The sequence below is a fragment of the Apostichopus japonicus genome, chromosome 4, assembly GCF_037975245.1.
Source record: "Apostichopus japonicus isolate 1M-3 chromosome 4, ASM3797524v1, whole genome shotgun sequence".
Taxonomy (NCBI): domain Eukaryota; kingdom Metazoa; phylum Echinodermata; class Holothuroidea; order Aspidochirotida; family Stichopodidae; genus Apostichopus; species Apostichopus japonicus.
In genome coordinates this window covers 28,265,070-28,281,139 of record NC_092564.1, presented here as the reverse complement: position 1 = coordinate 28,281,139, position 16,070 = coordinate 28,265,070, and the positions used below count along the sequence as shown (strand labels likewise).

Sequence of the window (16,070 nt, the reverse complement as noted above, 5' to 3'; positions counted from 1 at the left end):
GAAAATTGATTATGTAAGTGATATATTTGAATGACGTCATAGAGTTGCCGCGTAGCTTTCAATGTGCGCCTTTTGTTGTTGTTGTTTGTTTTAGGATGATGTAGTTAGATACATGCATGACGTGTTGATTGGGAAATATATTCTTTTATTACATCATGTTTGTTAAAAACAAAATGAAAATGAGCCAAATTTTGGTGTTTCATTGGCGTGTACATATATACGTAAATGTTATTGAAGCAGATAATTATGGTATAATTGGATAGATCAATATCTGCTACAACTGTCATTTGATTTGATCTTGAAATCAAGGATCTGAACAAACAAACAAAACATATATAATAAATAATAAAACAAAGTATCTTAAATTATCAATCGTTAACAAGTTAGAGCTGTATATGATGACAGCCCAAAGACTGAAATTGCACAAGCGATACTCAACAGTTTTTCGTTTATAGGAGTATGAACATTTCGGACAGCATCTCTACGTTGATGAGTAGCGGGGTTGTGTATGATGTCACGTGACAATTTTCGATAACTAACAGATGTATAGCTATGGAACCTGTCTAGATTTATCTCATATTTGTGTACAAGATCCTGTCATGGCACTTGCCAATTTCCATATCATGATCATTTAGATTTTGAGCTAGAAGAGGAGCCACTCTCGCATACGGAACCCCAACCCTTCCATCCCTCACTCGGAGTAATATCAACATTTAACCAAATATTTTCTAATATGGTTGATATCACCATCAATTTCCCACACCATCTGTACTTTAAATTATGCTCTATCACATAAAGGCAGAAAAAACTGATGCTAACTAATAATATGCTACAAAAGCATTATTACATTAGGTCGTGTTAGCTCTATTTCTGATAATGAAACGCACTCTTTCACGCAAGACAACTGTTAGTACAGTAGGTCATTTGATATAGCCATATAAACAAGGAAAGCTGTACTGAAAGAGCGCCGTACAATAGGCTTCTGGTTACGTTAGATTGACGTCACACAACAGTTCATTCATTGATAACTGTACTGATGTAATACGTACTGTCGTCTGCATTCACCTCTTCGTGTTTCTACATACAATTTACATTACGTACCCGGCCGTACAGACAGGATTAGTGCCAATGGCAGTGAGCTGTTTGATCGTTGCGAGCGAAGTTCAAAGCTAAAAGTTAAAACAGCTTTGTATTGTGTTCTTAGAAACCTGGAGACACAGGAGAAAGCCAACTGGTATTGGAATCCGAAGAAAGAATAGTAAGTATCACTTTTGGAAACATATTACCAGTCGTTGAAACTTATCTTTTTAAGGGTTTCCTATCTTCAGTTTAGCAACTTTAGCGTCCTCGCAGTCAGTAGGCCAACGTTGGACATGGCAATGACCACAGAAAATTTGTCTTTCAACTTTAGCGCGCAGATATGATACACCATAACTAAGGCCTAACGTTACCGTGGCTACATAAGGGGTTCGTCTTTACTACCGGATGTTTTTGTAAGCTTCGGCTAGGTTATTTATATCAAATTAGGCCTAAGTTAAGCTTTACAAGTATGGAACAAGACCAAACCCGATTTGTTGTCAAATGCAAGTACCAAAGTTGAAGATATCATTAGTTAAGGTAGCCTAGATAGTATGTATTAAAACTATGAAATGGTTGTGATTTTATATCACAACCAAAAAACATTGTTTGTTGCACTGTTCACATCAGAAGCAGACTATCACACCGTTTGTAAACATATGCTGTTCTCAACAAATTTGTTTCTGGGATAATGTACCTAATTTGGGCATCATTGCTCTTTAGAAGATAACGGAAAGTGGAGATTGAAAGTGTGGAAAGAAGGAAAGTAGGTGGTATTAAATGCCGTAAGTATTATTTATAGTGCCTCATTTGAAGTTATAGGAGGTATTCTACTAGTTATATATGTACTCTTTAGTTAGGTCGAGTTCAGTATTTCCCTAGGGTTGGGAAGTCAACAGAAGCTCATTTGAAACCCAGATCCATCTGGTGGTCTTGGATGAACACTAGCTGATATCAAGTCTTAGATTAGGTCAGTTGATCTAACCGAATAATATTGATCCTACTTAGTCTGCAGAATGCCATTGTCAATTGTAAGAATTGTGACTTAATCACACTACAACTCATTGCTCTTGACTAGCTCCCCATACAACAGCATATCAAGATCAGATCTGGTAGACCTTCTTGTGTATAAAGTTTACCATAAACAATCGCCACCTTATACATCTTGTACTTACTTCAGCTATAACCATCACGCATACAACTCAGATCATCTACATCTTCACCGCATTTTATTGTACATACCGAAAAAACTCAGTGTGTCATTTGCTGATCGGTAATTCTCATGTTTCAGTCCTACTATAACAATGTAACACGCGTCCAAACTACATCAAGAATGTGCTGAGACTGTATACATTCAGTAAACTGCTAATATTTAATCTGTTTGAACAAGTGTACATTGTAAATAATTTCATGTAATTGTCTTTATAGGCCTTTGAACAACTGTTGTTGATATTGGCACTATATAAATGTTTGCTGATTTGAATGTGAAGAGAAAAATAATAAAACTGATAAGGGCACAGTCACATACTGGCCAAATGTATGTATTGCAGGGTGTTGTCAGAACAACACAAATGTATGTAACTTGTGTTCTCACACAGTTTGCTTTGCATACATCACATCCTCAAAGTCAGTGAATTTGAAAACAAAAATGTAAATAGCAAAAATTTAACATTTGGTGCTCTCATTGATTGAAACATTGTTTTGTGTCAATAGATCCACAATTTTTATCAAGAGGAAGATTTATTTGTTCAAGTTTGAACAACATTGTTGTTGACATTTAGAATTTTTTTCTTGTACTGGATCAGAAATGTGGCCTATTGGCAGGATTATTAAGGCCTCTGGTTACAATAAATGGTGTATTTTCATGACGTCAGACTCATCAACATAAATGGAGTGGACTGACATATGATTCAGTTGAACAGTGTCATCTGGTTGTCATATGGGTAAGAATTTCTTGGTTGTAGAATTTACATAAATTTCAAATTAGTCATCCATGATTTATGTCAATTGGTGAATGCTCAATCCTGCAATGTTCCTTGGAAGGCCTCTGTGTTCCAGTTACTGTACCTGTGGTTATCCATTCTGCTAGCTTCACTGTATAACCATATGGAATTGTCTCTACTACCATTAACATTGAGTCTTTCCGACCATATACTGTAAGCTCTCTAATGAAGTCAGTGTTGCCTCACCCCCACCCCCTGATTTAGCCAGGGTTACCTCACCAGCTACACATTTTGAAGTTAATGTATTGACCATCTAATCAGCAGATTCAATGCATTGCATGAACTCACTGAGATTTGTTTTGAACAACTACAACTACAACATTGTTTTATCATTATGTCTGTAAAGTGTACTCATGCCACCAAACTCTTGCATTTTAAGGCTTCACTGATAGAGCCTTTCCATATATTGACCCCTCCACCTCCTTCCTCCCCCTCCCCCCAATAAAAATATATAAAAAAAAAGAAGAAAAAAAATTAATACAAAAATAGCCAGTTCATACATGTTGTTAATTGATAAATACAATCAGTTTATACACACTATACATGTGGATACTCAAATTAAAATATTCAGAAAGTACTGAGAACATTCTTCACATCAAAGGTTCACTTTTCCATCAGTTTCGATCGTCAACAAGATGCTTGCTGGCAATTCCCTTTGCCCAGCTTATGTCCTACAACCTACAGGTTTGTACTTAACAATACAGTTGACAATAGTATCATAAACATGTACAGCCCAACTATCCTTAAATGTGTACAACTGAATATTTTGAGCCAAAAGTTTCCCATTGTAGACAAGATGTGGTTATATAACACATTCTACAGCAATTTTTAATAACAATGCCAATTGCCCAGTTTTCACCTGCAGCTTTTAATTGCAATAAAACAATGAAGATAAAACAAAAGAAAGAAGATCCCTTCAAACATAAAAAGAAAGATACTATAACTGAGTCTCATACAGTAGGTTTGCTGTTAATATATACAGGTATCTATAGGCAACTTACTGTAATACACTGTCTAGCTGATTTCAGTCATTTTTACCCCCAGTTCTTTTCTGTTCTATTTTTACATGTAGTGTTTTCCACTATGATTATTTATAAGCACAATTGTGTGAGATACTTTAGAATTATCGGTAAATTAAAGAATTATCGGTAAATTTGTGGCAATAAGTAAGAACCAAATTAGCTACAATAAAAAGTCAGCATTTGTGCAACAATAGTTTGCTTTTGAAAGGATTGCGTGAATGGAAAAGGCTGATATTCAGGCCTGCTGAACTTAGGGCTATTGAAAAGATTAAAAGAAAAAGAAACGTTTGTTTTGTCAGAGAGCATCTGGCATGGGAGGCAAATTTGTGGTTTGTATTTATATGCACAATAACTGGGTTGCTCCTGCAGTACTATTTGGTAAAGTCTTTCAGAACTGTAGTTCAAATTTCTGATAATGGACTGATAATGTTGTATATTGGCAAATGATTAATGGTAATTTAAACTACATGGCAGGGAATAGGTTATTCAGTAACAAAATCGCAAAATGGTGAAATTACTGTACAAGTCAAAAGATATATAGCAGATTATAGCAGATACAAAGCAGATATATAGCAGATATATAGCAGATATATAGCAGATATATAGCAGATACATAGCAGATTATAGCAGATTCTTACACAGGAACCATAGTATTCTATAACAGACAAAGTTTGAGACTTCATAACTGATGTTACAAATCGTTAACTTTAAAGATGAGGAATCGACAGTTTATATTGCTGAACCGGCAGTATAAATTGCTAAAAACGATGATGCCAGACACCATATTTTCCCTGTATGTTGTTTCCGTAACTAGTTCTCATCGTTACTGTGCTGTTGTTTTGGGTTTGCTATTCATATATGAACTACTATCGGCTCTCAATCTAACTTCAGGAACGGGAAAGCCGTGACTTCACTCAAAATCTGGCATACACTAATAGTTGGATTCCGCTGAGACGACAAAATATCTTTAAATTATTCCGTGCATGGGCAATTGAATCTTGGGAGGTGTGTTGCTTGAGGAAGTAAGTATCGTAAACAAGCTAATCTCAATACAGATCTATGAGCCAATATTTGTTGTGATATACCTACTGTAATATAAACAGTATGATCGTATCATTGATAGTGTGCTTTTCTTATTGCCAGCTTTTTGGGTAAGGAGTCAACAAGCCTGTTGGCTTTCTGGTTCAACTACACTTCCTAAAATTGGCTAAGCTGGAACCTCAAGTGAATTTTTTTTATAGAATTGTCTAACTTGTACGTGAAAATATGAAGGGAACTTGTTTGGCCAGATACCGCTCCCAGCTAATTCAGCCTTGTTCCTCTTTCGTATCTTTCCAAGGATTCTAATCTAATCCCAAAAAATGTTGTCACCCCGACACTCTTGCTTCAGTATATTCTTAGTCACAAGTTCTAAGAAATAAATGTTTACTTCAAATTTTGAAATTTGTTCTTCCCATAACTACTTAAAGCAAAATGAATAGCACTGTTATTTGGACTTTAATATTTCATTGTCAGGCCTAATACTGTTTGGTAATTAGTTCCGTCCAATTACAAAACCACAAAGGGGAAGGTGGAACATGTAGATATGTGTATCGTGTATCATGATTGTGAACGTTGTTGGCCGCCGTTCTATTCAAATCCTGCTGTAAATTTATTAATAATACTCTATCTATTGTACGGATGAGACACAGTGCAGCTACAGCAATGCTCTACTTGTCCGCTCAATCAGTCTTGTCATACGCAGCTAAAGTGGGATCTACTCTACTCTACTTTTCAAGTTGAAACTTTGGGATCCACACTCTGAAAACTAAGTACTGTACCATCAATGTCAGTATATAGTGTATTGTTTGAATTATGTATGATACTCAAAGTATCACAAGTGCTGTTGTGTACATACAAGGTCACTTTAATGAGGACATGTAGTATGCTGTGTATAGAAAATATTAATGATATTAATTAATGTGAGAGAATTCATGATCATCAGTGCAATGACAGCACAGCAGAATACTATGAATCAGACTTAGATGTGGAAACATGCCCTAAAATAACTTATTAGTCATAGATGGCAATGGGGCGCCACCATGCACATATACTTCCCAGAATAAAATGAGGAGGTTTCATTTCCCCTCCCCCCCCATCCCCGCCTCCACCAAATTTGGTTTACAGAATATAAAAAAATATACAAGTGTCTAGTACAAATATACATATATTACAGGTACAATAACCTAAAGTATCGAAAATGTTGTTTCAAAGTTTCAAAATATATACTACCACCATTTAGCATCTAAGCACCCTCCATCTTATCAAAGTTCCACAAAGGGTATAGGTCACCCCCTCACGTTAGACCCCTACCCTGGAAATAACATCTCATCCCCTTTCCAGGGTACAGAATTAAACACACTTGACGTTGTGTAAAATTTCTACAGCTCAGCAATTATGCAGCAGTTTTCATGTATCTTTGTTGCTTTTTTTATACCAAATTTACACATCACAAGCTTGTCACATCTTGGTCTTCTGTGCATCATTTCCTCAAATTGTTGACATATCCATTCACAAATGAAAAGTTCAGCTTTTTATATAGAAAGAGTTTTGAGTGTGATGCCCTGTTTTTTGGTTCCCCAACAAGTGTCCGTTACAAATTTTGAGTGTAAGAAAGCGGTTCTATTTTAGCCTACTGATTTTTTATTGCCTAGGAAGAGCTGACCATGTCTTCATGATGCTAGAATAGGCAGAACAGTCACTTTGATTGATGAGCCCTATCTCAATTTAAGTGGAAATTGTTAGACAAATTCAAACTGTAGCCTGCACTTATTGCAGTCATTTTCTTCAGTACTTGTTTGTATTAAGGCAAATCAAACTTGATTTTGTACATAAAGCCATCCTTTGATCATAAATTTGATGTCAGTCAGTCACAAAGTCATTGATTGAGAAGCTGTAATATACATTATATATATACATAAATATATGTATATAATTTCAAATTCTGCGTGCAAAAGGTATCTCTACCCATGAATGTAAATAGACAGTATATCATGTCAGCTGGACCCAAACATTCAGTAGCTATCTAAGCCTGTGATTTATGATTTTAATGAAACTCTATCTGAGTATATTAGCAAGTTAGATGACTGGTTGGTGTAATCAGGACAGAGCTCAGATTGTAGGGTTTTGCACTACAGGTAATGAAATGTTTGCAACAGTTGGTGGTGGTTCATAAAAGTTGTGTTGGATCTTTGTAGTTCTCTGGCTATCAGCAGAGTGTTGCTGTTATTAATAGAAAATATTAGATGGAAATGGGGAGTGGAGAATGAAGTTATATTAGTTGGTAGGAAGTCCCAATGATGGAGAATCTACCTGTACAATTAGATGTCTTGGTTTTTAATTTACATATATATTTGAGTAAAATGTGTACAACAGTTACAATCATGTTTGATATACAGTAGGAGTTGTAAATGGGGATGTTGGTATTTTTTTACTGCTTCGATGTGTACATTGGTGAAGGGATGCAGGTCACACACAATGTTCATCTGTGCATCTGGTGAGAAGGGGATGGGAAGGAGGGGGAACTGCATCGAGTAGGGTATTGCATATGATTTGATGATATGACTCTATGAGAACATTTCACAATTTAAAATGTCATTTAAACAGTATACTTTTGAAATGTGTCACAATGTTAAAGGAGAAGCAAATACATGATAGAGATACAGTATGTACAGTTAAGAAAATCAATTGGGAGATATCACAGTTTCAATGGTCTACCACAAAATAGACTGATGACTTATGCTTGAATTTATGATGACTTCAATTTATTTATTACAATGCTTATTTTCTGTCATGATGGGACCTGCAAATTAATTGTTAAATTGTTAATAACGAATTGTTTATGTTTGTACTAATATGACATAATTGCTGGCTTAGTGATGTCACTGTGTACACCCAATTTGAAATGATGACAACACAAATAAGGAAAAAGTAAGGTTTCTTCCTTTATCATCTCTATGACATCACAAGTCGAAAAAATTGAAAAAATGCTAGCTCACAGACATATAGATTCATTAATTTCCAAACGGAGTGAGACTTTGTTAAGATAAATGGAAGAGTTGTTCATCATAATCATCGGTGACTTCTAGATGATATAATATGCTACTGTAGGTGACTGTGTGTTTATTTCTTCTTAAAATGTTACAACTTTAAAGCTACCTGGAAAGTATGAAATGTTGCCTGTACAGATATTAGGCATGTAAAAACAGATACCTAGAGGAAGCTAGTCATTATAGCAGTTTTCCTGACCGTTTACTCTGCATAAATTATATTTTGACTCAATTCTGTTAGTATCTTTGGTATCGTGCATTTCACTGCTTGTTTCACTTTCTCTTCCTCTTCGGCTACACGGGATGGTCAGCCTCACCCCACGAGTCTGGAAAAAAAAAATATGGGTTTAAAGTAATTAGCGCTACCCAAAAAAATAGAAAGAAAACAAAAACAGAGGAGGAATTCTTTTCTCTGAATCCCCCACCCATTTTCTTATTACTTCATACAGTATGAGTCAAGTTAACATTAATGAATTGCAGTGAAAACATGTGAAGAATGAGATTGTTTTACCTCATTATTATTTTATTATGTGTTGTACATTGACAGCGGTATATGACAAGCCCATCATTTCCAGATTATTCCTCATGATGCAGCAGATTCACAGACATTGAGGGAAGAGGCCACAGGAGACTGTAATCACAGTTTACTGTCAGCTAGTGGCTAATGCAGTACTACATGCTTATATTGTAGGTCTTCATCATCCATTAACTTCCTTTCTATTCCCCCGTATAATATGTATGGCTCAATCACTAAAACCTATTGAAGGATGTGTCTGTTTTGCAGGATTTGAATTGATTCATAAGATGCTATATTTATCTACTTCCATGACACGGTCTCATCCGTTCCGACAAAGCATGGACAAGAAACTTGCGGAAGAATTGATCAGAATCAGACATTTGAGTTTGTAGTCAAGAAAGGTTAAAATCATCCAGCTTGCCGGGACAAATGCATTAAATTGTAAAGTTTAGAATAACATTTTCTCTACAACATTTGCAAGAATTTTTGAATTTGTGTGCTGGTTTTTTTCTAAAAGACAGCACTTGGCCCAACATGAATTGTAGTTTAGTCGCTCATAATGAATCCAATTTGAAATATAATATTTACTTTGCTTACCTGCCTCCAGTATGTGCAAGTGTGATAGGATTCAGAATGGGAGATTTGGAAGGAGGTCAGTGACCTTAGATAGGGTCACTGGGGGTGCAGTGCAAGAATGTTAATAGCCTAGGGTAGATAGGTGTTAAGTGGTAAGGGAGACAGGTAAGTATCGCCATTTGTAAATACCCAAGCCAATAAGGTTTTGGGGATTTGCTTCACTTACTTGCCTCCTAAAACAATGTAAGCTAGAACTCTCTCACTCTTTCATGTCTAGGTTAAACTGGTAACCATCTGAGCACTGTTACACTCTTAGTGGCCGGTCACTGCACCCCTCCTCCTTCGAATACTACCACGCAAAGTGTCTAGAAACCCTTTCTTCGTATCTAGCTTAAAAAACTTAATTTCTCTCCCTTCTGCACTAAAGTAATAATGCAGAAAAATGGAGTTAACATAAGTATTGAGAGACAAAATGATACTCATACGGAGGAAAAAAAATTAATTCACATCGCACGTTGCAAACCCCCCTTCTTGACGTCATGTTTCTAAAAGTGTTTATTAAAACATCCAATTGGATATATTTTTACCAGGGTTTTACATAGAATAATTTAGTGTTCAATTATTATGTAGCAGTTTTGTCTCTTATAAAATAGTACCATGGATTCTGTACATACAAAAACTGCTACACCTCTGCAATATCTCTGCCCATTTTGCCTAGCATTATGTGATGGGATATGGAATAAATTTTTTCCTGTTTTTTGGCAAATTTCTACCATCTTCAGAATAAACTATGTTGTGGCAATTTATTATCGTTGCCATGTTACAAATTTTTCACTACTCTATTCAACCTACTCCTCCTTCAACATGAGAGAATGTTAATTTCATTGTATACTCAATTTTTTGTTTAAGTGTCCCAAAGTGATTTCATGCCATTTAAACATTAGTTAATACAGTCGATAGGTTTTCCCCTTTCGTGAATTGATTTGCTCCTAATGTAAAGCAGCAATTAAATCTCCACTGCTTTACAAGTACTTATCGAAAAATGATTGCCATAGCAACACACTTAGGAAAAGTGTACAAAATCGGAATTGCACTTAAGGAAGCCTTTCCTCCCGAAATGTAAGTTTGAATAGATAGATGAGAAATTTCAGAGGTTTTGCGCTTTTCCAAAAATAACTGAGGCTCCGGTTCGGAACGGTCGTCTCTGAGTCTTTCTTTGCAAAGTTCCCTAAGAGTCGTCTCATTCGGCGCGTCACATCAATCATATGGCAATTTAAGAGCTCTGAATTTAGAGAGAATAAATTGCTTACTCTAAAATGATCAGCTTTTAATATTTTTGAAATTGTTATAATTGGTTATAGGCTCAGCTTTTATGAAACCAAACAAGGATACCCTTCCCAGGGAATTATTTGAATGAAGTCACAAAATTTGTTAGCTTTGAACAGGCTGTCAACTCAAGTTAACAAATGTTTACAAAGTAGTTGTCTTTTAGAAGAGATATTTACTTTGCACATAACCGGAGTGGAGTCTCTGATTGTCTGCAAGAGGGTGGTGGGCCTGTATTGCATATAACAATTGGTTTTAACTGGAGCATGTGTTTGATACAGGTCTACTGTTTGATATCATTAATTAAAAGTAAACGTTCCCAGTGTGTTGATTTTCTCACTCGGCAGTTGATTTTTATTGCACATGGGTGTGTATTAGGAAGACATTTTCATGGCTGGCTGATGCATGCACAGTACATGTTGAGAAGATTCATGTGTAGTAGGGATCAACTTCATTTCCCAAAATTAAATTGCATTTGAACAACAATGTTCAGCAACAAAATTAAGAATATAGTAGCACAAACAACAAAACTACTAAAACATCAAAATATCACATGATGTATTTTAATGTTTAATGGGGATGGCATGAAAAATGTCAATTTTTTTCAGTGCTTGTTGTCATGACAATATGGGTGCTAGGCAGCAGGAAATACTTCACTGTAATTTACAGTAATTTACAGTTTCCTTCAGATAAATTGTAGCCCACCATAACATCTTTATAGGTGCACCCCGTTGCTATGCCATATATAGTACCATCAAGTAGCCTTGCTAATTGTTACCTGTTGTTGGAGATTGAAGTAGTTTCATCCTTACTGTAAAGTTCAAGCGCTCATCAAACAGAGAATTGGCATTTACAGGAGGATGATCCTCATTTTAGCCAAACATGAAGTGGAAAAGCAAAGAGAACCTGGAAAAGAACAGACTGTAGCAGACCTGCAGCAGGAAATGATGGAACATCATAAAGTTGTGCTCAAGTGTTTGCTCAAGAAAAATCCACCAGGAGACCCGAAGATACAGTATTTTGGACTCTGTACCCGAAAGTATCTGGGTGTGTGTTTACTACAGTGTATATCTCTAGCATTTGGATCACACATGGTCTGCTAATTACTGCTAGTATGTAGTGACCACTTCAAGATGAATATTCGCTGCTAGATCTGTCATATTCATAGATTGCTACAATAGTAGTGTATTGACAATGGACCACTGTAACATGATTATGATTATATGTCATGTATCTGTCAAGTTTAATTAAAGCTCTCATTGAAGTTGATTGCTTAGTAAAAGTGCTGGACACATTCTGGGAATTATGGGCGAAAATCAAATTCCCATATCATTTTGTTTATTTTTTGAAAATTTGGTGGTATATTGTGAATGCGATCTGGCAATAACAGATTGAATCAGTGTCGTCATGTCAATTCAGCTGAAGACCTTTTTGTGTTTATCTTTTCTAATATGTAACTCACTTTGTTATGTAACTGAATTTTTATGAAGTTCTGAATACAGAGAAGCTTGTCAGCTAAGCAAACATTCGAAATCTTTTTAGGATTCAAGGACAAAACAACAAGACGATTTTACAGTAATAGGAAAGTAAAGTCTTTACAGAACATTTTCCACTATAATATATATGTCATAGACAACCTACCATGATCCATTCCAGTTAAAAATCAAGGATTTACAGCTTGAACGCAGGATTCTGTGTCTGGGGCGCAATCTTTTATCCAGGGACGCAAAATCTTCAAGTTGATTTTGCCCCCTTGCGGAAGCAAACATTTTTTGGGGGAAACAAACCCCAACTATGTACACGCATTCACAGCTAGGCCTATGCAAAATATAACAAACATGTTTTTGAATGAATATCTTTCTTTTCAAAAAACCACAACTTCTCCTCAAAAGAACCAATATTTCTTCCAATCCTTTGTAAAGATGATTGAATTTGTTCGAAGACAAATAAATCATAACAATCAAGGGCGAAGTACATAATAAACGACATTTCGATTACAGAGAATTTCATGCTAAAAATAGTCAATGATCCTATTCCAAATTTTCTGTGATTTGATTGGCTAATAGTCCCTTACCGTTGTCTGCAAAAATACTTGTACCTACAGTATAGTGCTCAATGAACTCTAAGTATGTTGTTTAATTGGAACTACTTGTAATGTTACTGTTCCCTGTGTAGAGATAGCAAAGTTTGTGCTATAGGCTATCATATGTGTGCACTCAAATATCATAACGTTAGGCCAGCATCTGTGGTAACAAGTCTACGACAAAATTTCCTGCTTCAGAATTTGACAGTAATTTTGTTGGTGTATACTAGTTACACCTATCATCATTTGATGTTTGTTTTCGTGCACATTATTGACCTATAACACTCGCTTCCATTGCACACAAACCAATGTTTTGTAAGGAGTTGTTATAAATAAGTATTGTGTGTTCCTGTATAGAAGTATTTTAAAGTGCATGTTTTCATGGAAGACTGTAGGAACGCAAGTTTTTCTGAGCATTTTTAAGATGTTGGGTCCCGGGGAGTCGGGGTCACAACTTTTAAAATCCTGGTTCCAATTCTGCGTTTAGCCAGTTTAAATAGGTTACATTCAATACTATTGAGTCAGGGAGAAGGTGATACGACAGGGATTTAAACTAACAGTTTGTAATATTAGTATTTTTCATATAAGTATCACATTGTCAGTCATTGGAATATTCCTTTCACTTACTTTATTACTGTGTGAGGTAGAAGATCTTTAATTTGGAATCTTTCTCATAACTTTTAGAAGCAGTCATTTTCACAAACCTGTGTATAGTTATTATTTTAACTTTTTGAGATTTATAAATAAATTCAAAAAGACTATTATTAACTAGATTTTTGTGCAGTGACCAGTCTAGTATCATTCACTAGCCCAGCACAGTGCATGTCATATACACAGAGTAAAACCATGGCTACTGTAGTTGCCAAGACATGTTTGAAACTGCCATAATGGCACCTGTTGCTAAATAATCTTACAAATTACAATGAAGCTTGCAGTAATGCTACTGTAGATCTGTACAGTGATTCCATGTGATGTTCATCTTGGATTTGTCCAAGTTTCTGGGCATGTTTGGGAATATACTGTGTGTTTATTATTTCAGGCTGTTGGATTAATATATAATACTATAGAAATAATAATAATTTCAGAATATGTCAGTAATGGACAAATGTCTTCTTTACCACCATCAATATACGTACATAGCTGTTACTGCATGTAGCCTATCGTGCATGAAATTTTCAAGCACATCTCATTATCTAACTGCACAGGGACAATAACTATAAATTACAACTGTACTGCTTGATGGTTAGCAATGGCTATTGGCCGGACAAAACTGACTGAGCACTGTAAACTCAAAGTTTACCTGTCTCCTCACAAACTTAGCACTCTCGTTCTACCGTGCCTAGAATGAACTGGTAACATTTGAACACTGCGCCCTCTATATCCGTAAAACCACCCGTCAATGTCCTCCCTTCTCATTTCCATTTCCATTGCTTTGAAAGTCCTTTCACTAATTCTTAAACCACACTTTTAAACTGGTTCTGTGTAATGCTTGTGTTGTTCACGATAATGTATGCCCGCAGTTGATCCTTTACTTTCTGAACAGACTTCAGTGGCGACCGTGTGACATCGTTGGGAATATTCCTACTTCACACTGTGTGGTTCCTTTCCTTTGCTGAAGTTTGTTGTTGAAGAAATTATTTGAATGGTGGCATTGAAAAAAATTACCACTAGTCCTCAGATGGGAAACTTGGGTTGGAGTAGATAGAAAAATGAGATAATCCTATGTTAGCATCTCTTAAAAATGTAATCGCTAACATTAAACCTGTGAAATTATGTTGATCTTTTTTTGGTCTGATCTTTGGTACAGTTGAAGTAGCCTAGACTCTCCAAAGGGCAGACTCAAAACTTATTGACGTGATTCCTCACTTGACCTCACAGATGGAGTTGGTTTTTGTAGGTAGTTGATGTGAGGGGAAAATAGGCAAAGATTTAAATTGATTTGCATTTTTAACCTGAAATAAGTGCATTTATAGCCAGGAGCCTTATAGAGATCAAGTACTCAGTAGGTACAGTACCAGTGATAATGAAAAAAAAAGTAAAAGAATGCTTTAAACGTTAGTTAACCTTCCAGGTTACCTAAAAAGTTATTAACCACCATCAACCTAGAATATTGTTTCATGTCAGTTTTGAATTTGTTTTATGTATGCCATTGACTTACTGTATTTCTATTTAAACCGCAGAATTATTTAATGTCCAATCGAAATATCGGATTGCTTCCTTGTGGTTGGGTTAATGTCAGATGTTTTGGTTTCTTGGCCAAGGCAAAAGTCATGTATGCAATGGGTGATGTTGTGTACGTGGGTGCGTACTTTACTGTATGTGTTTGCGTACAGTATGTGACTGTGTGTGTGTGTATGTGATACCCTACTGTAGTTTGTAAACAATGATTACTCCAAGAGCACTGTACAGGGTGGATGAACTTCATACATGAATGTGGTGGATGAACTTCATACATGAATGTGGTGGATGAACTTCATACATGAATGTGGATCCAAAGTGATGATTCACCTCATTGTTTTTATGGAGGTCAGTATGTTGTGAGATCAACATAGCTCAAATTCTGAAAGCCCTGTAAACTTGGTTGAAGGATAGATAGGATGAACTTCACGTTTTGGATACACGTATAGACTAGAGAAATCCATTAATATCTGCTCAGGATAAATGTTATTTGAGGTCAATAGAGGTCAAGGAAGAAAGCCTTGTAAATATTATAATTCCAAAATAAAGCTTGGATGAACTTCATACTTGGTATGTGGATAGTCAGTAGAAGAAAGCTAAAGAGTTTTCTTTGGAAGTCAAAAGTCTTTAAGGTTAGTAGAGCTTAAGTCTAAAAACTCTTTAAGCATTGCATAATGCTAGAGTAAAGCTTGGAAGAACTTCAAACTTTGGTTAGGATCAAAATGAAAAGAAAACAACAGCAAATAATGCTCCATTTACTGTACTTGTAAGAGAATTAGAAATATGCAAAATTTCATTTACAAGTATGTTGATGACTAAATTCCATTTTATTGGGTGGTTTGCTTCTCCCTGAACCAGTTTTACGATGAAAACAGGTGAAAAATGATAGGACTGAATTAGTTTGAGTCCATTTGGGGGGTCGAATCACCGGGCTGTTGAATCGGTGGTCCCATTGCTTGTCAAGTCAAGTAGAGGCTTTCAGTTGACCCAAGTCAAAGTTTGATTTATGTCTTCATAAAGTCAGCCCTCATCTCTAATTTCAACCAGAATAATATCATAGACAATGAGGAATAGCATTTTAAAGAGAGTGGGTATGATTTGGCCTCGAGTGACTTTTTTACCTTTCCTTTGAGATACAAGTTTCATATTTCTCTGCTTCCCTTTATGCCCCAATTGAGGCCATTTTGCCTGAAAAATACT

At 35.8% G+C, this 16,070-nt stretch overlaps 1 protein-coding gene across 3 annotated transcripts in view; it reads left to right on the top strand.

Annotated features, from left to right (window-relative positions):
* The first annotated feature begins 1,068 nt into the window (after positions 1-1,068).
* Positions 1,069-16,070, top strand: part of LOC139967034 (diacylglycerol kinase beta-like) — a 156,475-nt gene continuing 141,473 nt past the window's right edge. For 2 of the 3 annotated variants that reach the window (XM_071970654.1, XM_071970647.1), the window contains exon 1: positions 1,069-1,258. The gene's annotated coding sequence lies outside the window, so the exon portion shown is untranslated. Of the gene's footprint in view, positions 1,259-4,993; positions 5,125-16,070 lie in introns of those variants that run through there. The other variant, XM_071970648.1, reaches the window with a different exon arrangement.